We start from the raw sequence: 13,367 nt of genomic DNA on the forward strand, positions 1-13,367 counted from the left end.
TCTACTTTTGTATGTGTCCACTTACAATCAAAACAAAACATTGTGCTTTTGTAAAATAAAGAAAATATACAGGGTGTGCTTTCTGCCTCTCCGTCTCCGTTAACTTTTTTTTCTTGAGCACATCTATAAACTGAAACAAAACTCAGCGAATACTATTCACCCAGGCATGAGATATACAGTATATATTTATTCGGGATGAGCGAGTACAGCATTAACTGTATCTGTATCTGTTAACCATATGAATTATCTGTATCTGTATCTGTACTCGGACTGGGCGGGGCCTAACCCAGAAGTGGGTGTGATTTAACCCAGAAGTGGGTCGGGTTGTCTTGAAATGGGTGGGGCTTTAACCCGTATGTTATTTTAAGCATGCAATTGATATGGGTTGATCAGAAATTGTTATATTTATTGCTGATTAGAAAACTATATTTACATGACAGCATCAGCATTGAGCTTCAGATCAATGGTTTTGATCACTATAACAAACGAACTATATACAGAACAAGTTTTGCAACAATGAATACAACACATGCGGTTGCAATTATGAAGTAAAATGCAATGAACAAGAGTTTTCATACTCAACATTATTTTTTGTTTTTTTAACTTTTAATTTTTTTAACTGTTAAAAAACTGGTTGGAGCCAGCAGACGGTTAAAAAAAGTTAATTTGTAATATAGTTTTATACCACTACTTCCTTTTTTTTATGAAATACAGCAAGAAAGTGTCAGACACACTCAGTAAAAAAAACTGGTTAGAGCCAGCTGACGGTTTAAAAAAGAAACAAAATCTCCGACAGGCAGAGACTCAACGCGAGTCGCATTCTACCAAGCACCACGTCTGAACAAACCCCACGTTTACCAGAACTCTACTGGTTAATAAGTAAGTACTACAAACCGAAGTAAAAAACCTGAAGCTGAAGAAACCCTAAACGTTAACGGAAAAGACCCGCAAACCTGAGTGACTGAGGGAGAGACAGAGAGAGAGAGAGAGCTGTTCTCTTCTCAGTATTCTGTGTGTGAGTGAGCAGAGCGGGACACAGCAACTCGATAAACTAGCCTATCACAGAACGCAGAAACCGTCAGCTACCCAATGAGGATTTTTATTCAATCCGAGCACAGATATTGACTCGTATTACTCGTATAATACTCGTACACGGCAAAAGTGCTTTATCCGTACCGGATACTCGTTTCAGCCAAGTATCCGGCTCAACTCTAATCTTTATAATCATTAAAGGGTTAGTTCACCCAAAAATGAAAATTAAGTCATTAATTACTCACCCCCATGCTGTACCAACCCCGTAAGGCCTTCGTTCATCTTCGGAACACAAATGAAGATATTTTTGATTAAATCTGAGAGGTGGATCACTGCTACATAGGCTGCCTAAGGGAATGAAACTTGACGGCCCAGAAAGTCATTAAAGAAAATGTTTAAATATTCCAAGTGCCTACAGTGGCTCAACTATAAGTTTATCAAGCGACGAGAATACTTTTTGTGCGGGAAAACAAAACAAAAATAACGACTTTTTTCGACTATTCCATTACTTCCTTGTGGGCCTGAGACGAGAGTTCAAGAGATTTCCTGACGTATATATATATATATATATATATATATATAAATTAAATCGCAATTTTAACCAGAAAAATCTACAATGTATGCCCAAAGTCGTGCAGTCATATAGTTTCTCTTGATATCAGCATGTTCACAATTTTTTTTTTTTTTTTACAGGGACCAGATGCTCCACTGATGAGTCCTGCTGACTTGAACATTCACATGAGACTCTGTACATGAACATGGTAAAATGAAAAATCAAACACCTTGGAAATGACAGGTATGTACTATGTTTCAGGAATGGCACACAGGTGTGTGACTGTTCAAGTATCTGTAAGTGTGTTCAATAATGTGCTTTTTTGTCATTTGTTGTGTATCTTTGGATTATGTTGTGTTGTAAATAAATCCAAACAATCAAAAAGCCATTCTTTAAGGCTCTCCTCATTCTTTGTCCAAGGCTCCTCATAATGATAGGGCCTGATAGCACCTAATAGGGCCATTATGGTAGGGTCTTTGTCTTTCTCAGGTGTGAAATGCAGTAATATTAATGAGATCATGCCTCCTTCGCGCAAAGCTTTCTTACAATAAACAAGTCTTGGACATTTTAAATCACTTTATTGTCTTATCTGAATGAGTAGTAAGGATGATTTTCACATAGTTTTGAAGCAAATCTTATAGGCTATGTGATACAATTTTCAAAAGTGTTGTGAAGAAATATTCACTATGGGTTTCATGACCTTATTTCAGTGACAATTATTTAAAGTTTTTTCACAAACCACGCATAAACGTCATTATCTCAAAACTACAAAATTTTACCTATATGCTGCTGACATATTATTGTAGCAGAGTTTGTGCTGAATACAGCATAATAAGACTTTAGCCATGAAAATGTCATTAGTAAGAGAAATAAGCACAAATGTCAGAGCATGTCAGAACACCTCCAGGTCCCAGAAAACACCTCAGACCCCAGAGGGTTAATACATGGCTCCAAAAAACCTGCAATATAAAAGGAGTGAACTTCATTGACAACTTCAATCTTTTCTGGAGTCAGAGGCAACGGTTTCAACAGGATGGCCACCACCCAAACAAACTTGGTTCAAGAGTGCTAAAGGACAATATCTACTTCTCCCTCCATCATCCTTCTGCAATGTGTGCCAATCCACTCAACCTGGTGGGCACACACACACACCTGGATACAGTATGAATGACCAGAGGACTTCACTTCTGCACCTGAATGGACATGTGGTTGACACATCACACAAGGACAATTATAACACCACTCAGCCACCACAACCTCTGCTCACGGACACAATCTCAGCTGAGCCCTGCCCACAGAGCTCACCACAGACAGACTGTGACATACTAGAACTGCTCCAAGATTCAGCACCCAAGGACGACTTTCTGGAAAACAGCCAGGGAATCCAGGACAGCATATTACAGCCTCCGACAACACCAGAACAACAGCCCCTCTCACCAGACACGTTATCCCTCTCTCCAGCAACTCCACTTCTGTGCTTCTCAGAGAAAATGGAACAACTGGTGTATGCTGGAACAGAACTATCCCACTCTTTTGCTGCAAGCCCCCAGATATAAACCAAAAAATGGCAGGCCCCGCAACCACCAAAGCCTGCGGGCCCACCTCGCACCCTCCCCCTCCTCCTGTGAGAGCTCTTCGGCCTCTGCCACAGCGCCAGGGCCCACACCCTCCTCCAGCGGCTTGAGGTGAACCAAAAACAACTGATACCAGCTCTCAGTGATATGTGTCGGGTCCCCGCTATGATAACAGTAATTTTCTCAAATGTTTACAGAACAAACGGGAACCCAGTGTGCCTGAATCTTTCTCTATTGCTGTTCAATTACATGATAGAAAGTCTAAGGTCGTAGAAAGCCGTACAGCAAACCCATCTAATCTGGTGCCTATTACATGCCAAACTAAGAATGCTGTGGGGACAAAAAGTAAGACTGTTAAATTAGCACTTTTAAACATACGCTCACTTAAAAAAAAAATCGCTTCTAGTCAACGACTTAATAACCACATACAACCTGGATTTTATGTTGCTAAATGAAACTTGGCTAGAAGACAGCTGCAGTACAACAGTCCTCAATGAAACATCCCCTCCTAACTTTACTTTTATGAGTGACTGCAGAGCGGGTAGGAGAGGCAGGGGTTTAGCTGCTCTTTTTAAAGATGTCTATCAATGTAAGCAAATATCATTTGGTAATTACCCGTCTTTCGAATATCTGGGTATTGTGTTAAAAGGTGCTCCACGCATTTTACTTATCATTGTTTACAGGCCTCCAAAATACTCTCCAGCCTTTGCTGAGGACTTTACAGAACGGTTATCAACAATTTTCTCTGTTTGACTGTGTTGCCATTTCTAGAGATTTTAACATTCACATAGATAATGCAGAAACCAATTTGGCAAAAGAAATAAAAACTGTTTTAAAAACCTTTGATCTGACTCAGCATGTACATGGACCCCCACATAATCATGGACACACTCTAGATTTACTTATCAGTAAGGGTCTAAACAGTTCATCGATTGTTATTTAGGATGTAGCACTGTCTGATCATTTCTGTATTTTCTTTGATATTGTCACAATAACCACGGGGACCAGAATATGAATCAACAGGCTTTATTTATACACAGAGCAAATCCAGGGCAGAAGAATAAACGTAGAAAACTCAGAAGATTGCAGACACATTAAACTTGAACTCAAGCACGAATTCCTAAATGCTCTCATAGACAGTCCTATGATATCACTCAGATGAGCATGGGATGTTCTCACTGACAGTCCTCGGGATATCACTCACAGATGCACAGGGAATTCTCTTACAGACAGTCCTTGAATTAACACTCACGGATGCACGGGGAATTCTCATACAGACAGTTCTTGAATTAACACTCACGGATGCACGGGGAATTCTCATACAGACAGTCCTTGAATTAACACTCACGGATGCATGGGGAATTCTCATACAGACAGTCCTTGAATTAACACTCACGGATGCACGGGGAATTCTCATACAGACAGTCCTTGAATTAACACTCACGGATGCACGGGGAATTCTCATACAGACAGTCCTTGAATTAACACTCACTTCTGTGACGCAGTCGATCCAGTATTCACGTTCATAAAAGACTCTTGAATAAACAATCACGTACTGTAAGAACATAGAAATCACCTCAAGCGTAGAGACGTAGAAACACTCCGAGGCACACCATCACACGGATAGCCAACACGGGAATATCCCCGTTAGAAATGACGATCTCTCACTTAGACACTGGAGTTACCCCGAGTGAGGGAACACAAAGCCACTCGCCGATAACCTCTGGAGCCAGTGTTTCAGAACACAGTAGTAGCACGTGGAAACAGAAACATGAAGTAACGTATAATACCCGGCAGTGAGACAATGGGAGTGAGGAGGTTATAAAGGATCAGCATAGCGAGATCATGAGGTGAAAGGGAACAGCTGCGGTGATGAGGGAAGTGAGTGCAGGTGCGGGGATCCAAGGGGAATGCTGGGAAATGTAGTGCGGGACAGGACCAGGGAAAACCGTGACAGATATATTGATCTCTCCTGTCATCAGGGCCGTCGCTAGTGGGGTGAAAGGTGGTGACAATTATAGGGGCCCCCGCTGCCCAGGGGGCCCCACAAAATCCAGCAGTTATACTATTTAGGCCCCTGTAGTATGAATAATTCTAATATTTAAATTAGTTGTATGCCTGAGATTTAAATGAAAACCACAAAAACGTGCAATTTGGGTAAATATCTTTCCCAATATCTGCTTCTCTTACCTCCATAAAAATGGTTTAGTCCGACCTAAAGTATTTATTAATTATTCAGTCAGAGTCAGTGACAAACATCAGATGGACCCAATAAAATTGTAAGTCCCACCCCAGCTCGTGAACAGAACCAATCAGAGTTGAGGCGGCAGCCTGAAGTTAACGATGAACTTGGTGGAAGAGCAGGAGACTTGCGTTTACACTTGGCATTAACATGCGATCACTGTGATCCGATCAAGCAGATCGGATCATTAGGCAATCAGGACATGGTGCGTTTATATTTGTTCACATTAAGCAGCCTCTGTATCTGGATAACCGATCGAATTTCTGTTTCCGCATAATATTTAAATCAGGTCTGTGGCACGACACCAGATTAATAGTAGCCTAAAGATGATACAAATTAAACAACATCCCAATTGCTTTCACTCACTCACTTTACTTTCATATGCAATCTCCATTAATTAGATCAAATTATATTTTTTGAAAGAAGGAATACTTCCAGAGTTGATCTTACAAAAATAACTGGGTTGATCATGTTAAACAAGTCACATCATCGATCATCTGGGTTTAAGGTTGCGTGCAATGACTATTGACAGAAATGGGAGATTGATAAACATGCTAAAACAATAAAAACATTCAACATTTAAAACATTAAAAAATTCCGATTCCGATTATTCCTCTGTCAAAGCAGCTCTTCATTAAGATCTCATTACTGACTGTGAGTGTACAGGCGATCGCCTCGTTCAGATAATGTTGCACAATTAAAATGAAAAATGACACACATAAATAAACTGTTTAAAAGATTGACGTTTATTGTTCAAATAAGTTTAATTTCGTGTCTAAACTGCGTCTGGCCATTACTTTCTGACAGTCACGCGGGGAGACTGGGCGGGGATTTAAATTACGTTCACCTGTAAATGCAGGCACGTTGGCTGGATTGCGTTTACATTACACTGAGGCCCTGTTTACACGAAAACGATTCCGGGTGAAAACGTAATAATATTTTATCGGATGTGCCTTTCGTTTACACGGCGACGGCGTTTTTGGGGCTTAAAAACGCAAAAAAGTGAAACCACCCTCCAAAGTGGAAATCTTAAAAACGCTCCACCGTCGCGTTTCCGTCTAAACGGGTAAAAACGCAAATCTGCTCATGGCTGCTCTCGTCGCGTACGCATTTACGTCACAGGCATGCGCTAGTACAGGAAAATAACAACCAACATGTCGGATTATTTCCATACGTCGGACCTTCAAGTTGCCCTAGCAGCTCTGATAAACGTCCAAGAGTCTTTTCAATTTCGCGCTACTAGGGAGAGAAGTAGAAGGAAGGTTGTACGCAGGCGCACGGACTTGTTGTTGTTGTGTGGCAGTGCTTCACATTGCCACCTAGCCGCCTGGAGTGCATACTACATCGCATTTCTAACACTTTTGCGTCTCCATATGCACGCAGATTCCCCCCCCCCCCCCATAACGCTCGTCTAAACGCAGAATAAAAAGTGAAAACGAAACGCCACTTTTGCGTTTTCTCTTCAGATCGTTTCCGTGTAAACATGGCCTGAGATCCGATCACAATGCGTCCTCGACTACCTCCGAACCGGGACACGCTGATCGGATAACATTCCGATCAGATGTGCGTTTACACTTGTCTTTTCAATGTGTATGTGGACAACATCCAGATACAGGTCGCATGTTAATGCCAAGTGTAAACGCAGGGAAAATAAAAAATAAATCAGGGAACCAGAAATGCCAGGAAAAGACGGAGAGGGAGGCAAGGAGAGTGGTTGTATCCCAGTCGATCAAGACGTTCTTAAAGACCGGTTATATATTGTTATTTCGCTGGGAATTAGAAAACTTCCATCTACAGTCTGCCGTGTACAGTCATTTTTTATTATCGGTGCGCGCCACAATCGACCGAATGATTATGTGGTCTAAATTCCTGTCTTTTTACACTATTGTAACTAGAGTTTAAAAAAAATTACACGAGTCACGACGCATTGCATTATGCATCTGACCTGCCGGCTGATGATATTTAAAACATCGAGAAAACACGAATACTGCACTTGGATGAATAAATGTATTCGCTTTATTTAATAATATTACCAGTTCCATATTATCTTTATTAAAAAATAAGACAATGAATGGTTTTATTTTTTGAATTAGACTGCATTCTTGTCAATTTGCTCTTTTATTGTCAATTTTCTAAATTACTCTTACTTTTTGATTTATGAATTATAACAGACTGATAAGGAAAAAATATATACTTTTTAAAAATGGGTTTTATTATTATTTAACAATTTCTTGCTTTTTTGTTAGTTTTTATTAGTTGTAATTTTTATATAAACATTTAACTTTTAAAATAAAGCTTTTACAACAACATCACCATCTTCTGTTATGTGGGCCTCCATGTTCATCTATTTCACCAGACAACTGTAGTTCACCTAAAAAAGGTGCACGAACTAGTAAGCTTTCCATGCACTTCGGGAAAGAAGGGTACTGGGGCGGCGGGCTGAGAACCAGCACGGCCCGCCCCGAGATACCAATCATCCGAGATACCACCAGTGTTTGGTGTAAATCAACTTAAGGCAAGTTGATTTACACCAAACACTGTTTGTATCTGCTTGTGCAAACAGACCCTTGCAAAAGGATGAGCATTACCTCAAAATGTCTGTGTGCAGCTGAAAAGAGGGAAGGGGTGTGTTTCACCTGAACCAAGACTGTCACCATATCAGTTCCCTTTCAGTCAAGAACGTCAGACATAGTCGGCTGAAATGGGATCACGCTAGGGAGCCAATCGTCTTTGAGTATCTTTAGAACGAGCTAATGCACATTGGCGTGCGAGATCTACATCTCACACTCCCCTCCGCGGCACGGGTATAAATACAGAAGTAGATGCACGCACCAGTTGCCTTTTGCTTCGGAGCCGAGCTTCATGTTCAGGTCAAGTCAAGTCAAGTCATCTTCATTTATATAGCGCTTTTAACAATGGATTGTTTCAAAACAGCTTTACAGAAAGGTCTTCTGAAGAGTGTTGTTATACAACGAGCGAGTGTGTCGGTGCTTCTTCTGGAAGTCTCTCCCGGTGTTGGTGTTTACAGTTTGAATGCAGGGGTGATCTCAAGCTTTCAAGCTCTCAACTGCTGTTCTCACAGCACCCAAATTTATGTTTGTGTTTGTTTGTCTGACGGTCGGTTGAGGGTGGAGAAAGTGAGTGCTTCACTGGTAAAGGCTGCACCATCTCTGTAGCAGTGTTGCCGCGGTCATTCCCCTGTGTGCTCCGGCACTGGTGAGAGTTTCCTGAAAGAGCAACACGGGTGTGTTTGCGTCTTTTTCATGATGTCATTCCGCCCGTGCGTTTCTGGGTGCGGTCGTTCCCTGTCTCTCTCTGATGGTCACAATTGTTGCGTCACGTGTTTGGGCTTACAGCACGCTGAAGCAGCTTTTCTGGACAGTTCATGTTCCCATTTCGGGAATATGACTGTTGCGGTGTTGAGGTCGAGACTAGCCATCGTCCGCGTGGGATGGGTGATAGGACGATCGTGTTGGATGTCTCGCCCGGTAACCATTACCTTTGGGCTCCTCACTCCTACCTTCCACCGCAGCCGGTAGAGTCCCCCCGTGGAGCATGCTGGTCCATCTGTAATGGGTGGGCCAGCCGTTTCATCTGGGACTCCCCCAAAGGACCGGACACTGATTGCAGCATTGGAGGGTGAGCTGCGTTATCTCCCTCTGGGAGCGACTTTTCCTCTGCGGTCGCCCTACAGGTTGGAAGCGGAATTGTCCATTACTACTGTCGTAAATAATTTAGCCTAACGCATCCTACTGTCGCACGCACATGCTCTCTGTTTATCCAGCACCGGCTTTGGAATCAACAATGGCCACAGACAAGGTAGAGTATGATGCATGATTTTATGAAATTGTAGTTGAAGTCTGTCGAGTACGCTCAACCTATCGGCAATTTTAACGCTTGCCGTAAAGCAAGTCAAATTTGTAGTTTTCTTAGGTCTCATTCGCACTACAGAAACGCAACCCGATCTGGCAATCTTACATAGCGTGGATATATCAGATAAAGGACCGCAAAGCGGTGGCATAAGGCCATTTCACTATGTCACGACTTGATGAACCACTGAAACGATTTTGAAAACATTATTTTAAGGTAAAAATTCTTACTTAGTGTTGCTTTAAAAAAAATCTCTTCAATGTAACCTGCATCTGTTTTCTGGTTTGTAGTTTGTCCGGTTTATTTAACTGTTAGTTTTACTGTCTTTTGTGGGATAATAATATATTAAGATGTAAATGTTCCTCTTCAGGGAGACTCCTCACTGCTGCCTTCTACCGCCGGATCGGCAGGATCTGACGGTTCAGGCAGGAATCTGTCACTGAACCACCGGATGAGGTTTACGCCAAAGATATATTTTATGCAGTATCTACATATTAATCCTTATTCTTTATGTTACAGATGATCTTACCACAGTATCTCCAATTTACAGTGAGGATTCCCCAGTACAGCAGAGAACAGCTTCACTCCTGAGTCTCCTAGTTTATTCTCGGACAGATACAGTTCTCTCAGGTGTGAGGGGTTTGATCTCAGACCTGAAGCCAGAGCAGCACAACCTTCATCTGTGACACCACAATCCCTCAACCTGTAGAGAAGAATGACACACATTAACCCTCTGGGGTCGGCAAACATGCCGGCACTCGATTTTTTTCACATAGCAGAAAAATAGACTTAAAATACTCCATCATTTCTGCTCATACAGACATAAGAAATATGAAAAAATAAACTGTTAAATGTCTACTTTTTAATGTGTCCACTTACAATCGAAAAAAAATATTGTGCTTTTGTAAAATAAAGAAAATAAACAGGGTGTGCTTTCTGCCTCTCCATCTCCGAGACACTTACCTGTCTCCACGGGGCAACGGGATGCGTGAGAAGGCGGATGACCGGGTCCTCAAACGCACCGTGCAAGACTGTTCTACATGTTCGCACGCCGCCAACCTCGCCCTCTTGGGACCCAGGGACGGAGAATGGAGTGGAGGCTGTTGCGGGGGCCCCGCGGAACCGAAGGCAGCGGCAGGGGGACACCCTCAGTGACGAGCAGGCGGAGGAACTGCCACCAGCGGTGGGGTGGAGGAACTGCCACCAGCGGTGGGGTGAGTTTCGGGTGGCCTCCGTCTGTGCCTGAGCAGCGGAGAGCTGTTGGGCACAGCTCTCCACCGCGTTGCCGAACAACCCAACCTGGGATATCGGGGAGTCCAGGAACCGAACCTTATCCGCATCTGCCATCTCAACCAGGCTGAGCCAACGGTGGCGCTCCGGGACCACTAAGGTGGACATCGCTAGACCGACCGTACACGCTCCGACACTCGTGCCCCTGAGGGCGACGTCAGTAGCAGTGCGGAGCTCACTCATGAGCGCACGGTCTAGAATACCCTTGTGCATGTCCATGAATGTCAACATGACATGGACAAGGATCCCCTGTCCAAAATGCAGTGCCCGTTGGACACAGGTGTGTCACAACAGACCACTCCAGGAGGGATAGCCTCATAACCCTTCACCGCTCCTCCGTCAAGGGTAGCGAGGGGGGAGGAATCACTCAGTTTTCGGCAGTAAAAGGTGCCGTCCACGACCTAGTAAGCTTTCCATGCACTTCGGGAAAAAAGGGTACTGGGGTGGCGGGCTGAGAACCAGCACGACCCGCCCCGAGATACCAATCATCCAACCGAGACTGAGCAGGACACGGTGGAGGGTTCCACTCAAGTCCAACAGACTCGGCGGCCCGTTTCAGCACAGCTGACAATTCTGGATCTGGTTTGGGGCAACGTTACACTCCCAGAGGGAGATAGCGCAGGAACCTTTTTCCGGAGCACGTCTTTTAACTGTAAGCAAATACTATTCACCCAGGCATGAGCAATATATCTTTATAATCATTTTGTCATGTCAACGAGAGAGAGAAGGCAATTGCAGGTAAATCAATATGTTTATTGAGAATAAACAGTGATGGTCAGGTCCACACAATGCGACACACAGGGGTGGGAGAGTGACGCAGGGACAACGATGAGCAGCCAGGCTGGTGGTAGTTGGTGAGTGAAGCTGAAGTCCAGAAGTGAAGCACTGACGACGAAGACACGATGAACAGTCCAACGGGTAACGAAGATCACAGGAGACAGCCAAACGGGACAGGAACTAACACCAGGAATACCACAACGCTCTGACAACAGAGAACACCAGTCACAGAGAATATTTACAAGAGTAGATGAGGCTGGCGCTGATGATCAGTGGTGATCAGTGCTGATCAGAGGACACGCCCACGCTAATGATACACGCAACACAACAATCACACAAGACAAGGAAAAGCCAGTGAATTCATAAACCGTGACACATTTAAGTGTGTACTTTTAAATTATCTAATTCAAAACTAAAATAAATATTCACTGTTTATGTAATCTATATAAAAAGAGAGAGATGTCAGCCATTCTAATTATCGTTCACGCAGGTCATTATTCTGCTAATCTGACACGCCCACGGAGAGCGCAAGCAACAAATGCAGACGTGTAAACGCCCACACCAGCTCGATAAAACACACCAAGATTAATGTACTATGTCGTCTTGCGAGGCTGTGAGGAATAATCCTGGGACATTTACCTCCGAACAAGTGCTGGTTTATTTTTATATCAAGGAGCAACATCCAGCTGAGAATTGTGTACATTTTTTATTCTTGTGCTTTGTTATAATCGCGATATAGAATAGTGTCTGTAAACGCAAAAAAACTGTTTAAATTTGAATCACGTTTCTGTGCGTGAATGAATTAACGGCACAGATGGGCGCTGTTGTTTACTACAGCTTTCAAAAAGTGTCTGTGTGTGAGTGAATGAATGAACGCACATATGCGCACTGTTACAGACGAAATATTAAAGACAACATTTCGTTGACTAGTTTAGGATAGGCATCAAATAAGCTTTTGTTAGCAGTTTCTGCTCATATGTTAAATATATAGTATGTTTTGTCAAAAATAAACGAATCAACTAAGATGTTATTGTGTTTGTTCCAAAGCTATATCAAACTAATGAATCTTTAACTTTGAAATATGTATGATAATGTATTGGCCTACTTTAAAAAAGAATACTTTATAAGACATTTATATGAAAAAAATACCATTTTCTTTTCAAGATGTTTCCAATCTCACTTTGAACCAATTCTGTAGAATGGCCCATATAGCCTATTTGAACAGGATTTGTTTTCAGGTATGGCTAAAAATGTGCTTTTGACTTTCATTTATATTTTGATATATATATATATTTTTTATTTTTTTCCCCTTAGATTCTTTCTTGTGTGACACCTGAATGAAAGGCTCATTATGCAGCTCATTATGCAGGTCATTGTCTTCTCAGGTGTGAATCAGAGCATTATTCATGATGGGGTTGGACCATTCACGCCCATCCACATATTGCCTTTCCAAACAAAAAATGTTTTACACAATTTAAATCAATCTATTGTTTTATGTGAATGATTAGGCAGGATGATTTTCAGATCATTTTGAAGCAAAAACTCTAGGCGACAACATCCATTAGTCAAACGTATTGTGGACACATATTTAGTACGTGTTTTGTGGCCTTATTTCAGAAACTTTCATTTAAATTTTTTTCAATAACCATGCATAAACATTCTCTCAAAAATACAAACATGTACATACATGTTGCTCACATATTATGGTAGCCCTGTTTGTGCTAAATGGAGTGTAATTACACCTTTGCCATTAATATGTTTATAAGCAACTGAAAAAAGCACAAATGTCAGGGCATGTCAAAACATCTCAAGGACCCCAAAAACACCTTAGACCCCAGAGGGTTAAACGCAACGTTTTTCATTTTAAAACATTGCTAAATTCAGTTCGTATTTCCAACAAACAAAACTCCGAGCCAAAATAAGGAAGTAGTCTTTCCTTCTCCCTTCCTCCTCCCGCCCATAAACGGTGATATACATAAGTTCATACATATTTTTTTTTTTAAATGCACATAGTAATAATATAAACAAA

General features: G+C 42.1%; 1 pseudogene; it reads right to left on the minus strand.

Moving 5' to 3' along the window:
* Window positions 1-13,367, minus strand: part of LOC130104679 (NACHT, LRR and PYD domains-containing protein 3-like) — a 100,582-nt pseudogene that overhangs the window by 34,669 nt on the left and 52,546 nt on the right.

This window comes from Rhinichthys klamathensis, unplaced genomic scaffold (assembly GCF_029890125.1).
Source record: "Rhinichthys klamathensis goyatoka isolate OS25496 unplaced genomic scaffold, OSU_Roscu_1.1 h1tg000014l_1, whole genome shotgun sequence".
NCBI lineage: Eukaryota > Metazoa > Chordata > Actinopteri > Cypriniformes > Leuciscidae > Rhinichthys > Rhinichthys klamathensis.